This window comes from Silene latifolia, chromosome 9 (assembly GCF_048544455.1).
Source record: "Silene latifolia isolate original U9 population chromosome 9, ASM4854445v1, whole genome shotgun sequence".
NCBI classification, from domain to species: Eukaryota; Viridiplantae; Streptophyta; class Magnoliopsida; order Caryophyllales; family Caryophyllaceae; genus Silene; species Silene latifolia.
The window spans coordinates 103,172,050-103,174,683 of NC_133534.1; the positions used below are offsets into that span (position 1 = coordinate 103,172,050).

Consider the following 2,634-nt stretch of genomic DNA (forward strand, 5'->3'; position numbering starts at 1 on the left):
TAATGACCAATCATCAAAGAGAAGACATCACTAGAAGGCCTATGTAGATAATAAAGTGAAATGGGCAATGATGAAAGGATCCATGCATCCGAAATGATCCTCACGGATTATGAAGGAAGAAAAGAAGAGAAGTTGTCTGCCAAGTAATCCGAGCGGATCAGGCACGATCCGGGCGTCTCCCTTCACCACCATCCGAGCGTCTCTAGGCCAAGACGAGCGTCTTCCAGCTAAGGGATCCGAGCGTCTTCCAGGCAATCCGCTCGGATCATAGGTCAGAGAGCCCGTGCCACATCTCAAGACGCACGGATCGTTGCAAGACTAGCATGACGGATATGCTCATTTCCTTCGAGTGGAGCATTTTCTCAACTTTTCTTATGGACTTAATAGTCATTTAAGCCCTTAGTAACCCTAACCCTTGTACTTAATCTTTAGTATAAATATCCCATTGTACTACCTAGATTAGCATCAATTCCTAATCAAGTCTTATGATTCCTTAATACTCTCTTAATTAAGTTGTAATCCATGCTTAATAAAGTCTTAATACAATTTTCAATATTAATCTTTTCTTAATTTCTCTATTGTTCTTCATTTATTTTGGGTAATTAGAAGATTATTTGGGTTTATTTGGAGGATTGACAACCTTCCATCAATCATCAAGTACTTCTATTATTCTTTACTTTATTATTTGGAATCATCTTCATAGGTATAATTCTCTCTTAACCTTGTTTAATTATTGTTAATCATTTTCATTTATTCATCATGTTTTGCTTTGCTAGTATGATTGACATTCTTGTTAGCATGTTAAACTTGATAATGAGTGAGTAGTTTCCTCAGCTAGGGTTAATGGGGAATTAGGGAAAACCAACATGGGGATTGATTCATGTTTAATCAAATATATTTTCATAATTAATTTGCTTGCTTGTTGTGATTTCAACTTATGCACATGTTATGTTTGATGAAATGCGAGCCTATGAATCCTTTCACTTTTTACCCATCATTTATCTTTTCAATGAGACTTGTAAGCTTATACACCAACTCGAGTCTCATTAGACTATGCATATAGTTGAATAGGAAGGACTAAGTCGACTTGTAGGTGTTGTACAATCTAATCGATTCGGCTCCGGGACCCAAACCTTCTTAGGGATTGTAAGCTTATACACAACCTCAATCCCATCACAACAATAAGTGCTTCCATTTAGTAGAGAACATGTTTGTATGATCAACTCCCATGAATCCCCTATGAACCCATGACACCCTAGTGCTTTTAATCAATTATTTACATCTCACTTTAATCATCTTGCTTGTTTTCATTACTTTACTTTTATATTGTTGATTAGTTTAGTTGATCTCCTATCTAAACCCAAATTATGACACCCTAAGGCACAACCATTTGCAATTAAACATCCTACATCAATACCCGTCCCTTGGATCCGACCTTTACTTGCCTCTTTGCTAAGAGTAGTTTGTGAAGTTATAAATATTGTTTTGGTTAGGTAACTTTTGATGACGAGTTCTATACCGCACCAAAAAATGGCGCCGTTTCGGGGACGGTGTTAACTTGATTTGATTTTTGTTTATTGTTTTTAGTTTTGTCTCTTTACCTTGGGGAAGACAATCTCCTCAAGGTTGTTCTAATTGTTTTCCACTTGTTTGATATTTTGCATGTCTAGGAGATCACAAGGTAACTTGTTACCCATTGATCTTGAAATTGAAAGAACCTTGCCTAACAATAGAAGACTTGCTAGAGGTACTTTAAGAGGTATTGGAGAAATTGTGGACAACCCAATACAAAACCCACCACAAAATTAACCCACAATGCCTAAATTCTCTTCACATTCCATACCAACCGAGGAGAACCTACCAAATGGTACTCCTACACCACAATATTTAACCGGTAATTTCATTGCCAAATCCGCATTTATACAACTAGTTGAGAGAAGTCAATTTGGGGGGATGCCTAGTGAAGACGCTCATTCTCATATGGAGACTTTTTGTAACTATTGTGATGCAATTTCTCAAACCGGAGTTACTCAAGACCAAATTCGATGGGTCTTATTTCCCTTTTTTGATTGGTACCACGAAACAATGGTTATAAAAAAGCCTAGACAAGGCTACTCTTGGTATTGATTCATGGAAGAAGTTGGCACTTGCTTTCTACAGGAAATTCTATCCTCCGAAAAAGACTAACATGTTGAGAGCCCAAATCACCGGGTTCAAACAAAGGGATGATGAATCATTGTATGAAGCATGGGAGAGATTCAAGGATACTTGTCGTTCTTGTCCACACCATGAACTTAGCGAGTAGTTTCTTGTGCAACAATTTTGGAATGGTCTATATGAAGACTCCCGAAACATTCTCAATATGGGATCCAATGGCATGTATACCGAAGTTGATGACAATCAAACATGGAACAAAATTGAGGAAATGGCAGTCCATAACTCGCAATATAGTAGGCCTCAGAAGGCTACTAGGGGAGGAAAGCATGAGGTAGATTCCATTACACAATTGGGTGCTCAACTAAGTGCTCATTTTGACACCATCAATTTGAAGTTTGAGAAGGCCATGGCTAAACTTGAAGAGGCCTCCAAATCACCCAAACAAATGCTATGGTGGCATCATCCTCAATTCCAAGT

At 37.9% G+C, this 2,634-nt stretch overlaps 1 non-coding gene across 1 annotated transcript; it reads right to left on the reverse strand.

Moving 5' to 3' along the window:
- Positions 1 to 2,188: 2,188 nt before the first annotated feature.
- LOC141603341 (small nucleolar RNA R71) lies at positions 2,189 to 2,295 on the reverse strand. The gene has a single exon (XR_012525223.1). It is a non-coding gene; the product is annotated as a small nucleolar RNA R71 (small nucleolar RNA).
- Between the last annotated feature and the right edge of the window lie 339 nt (positions 2,296 to 2,634).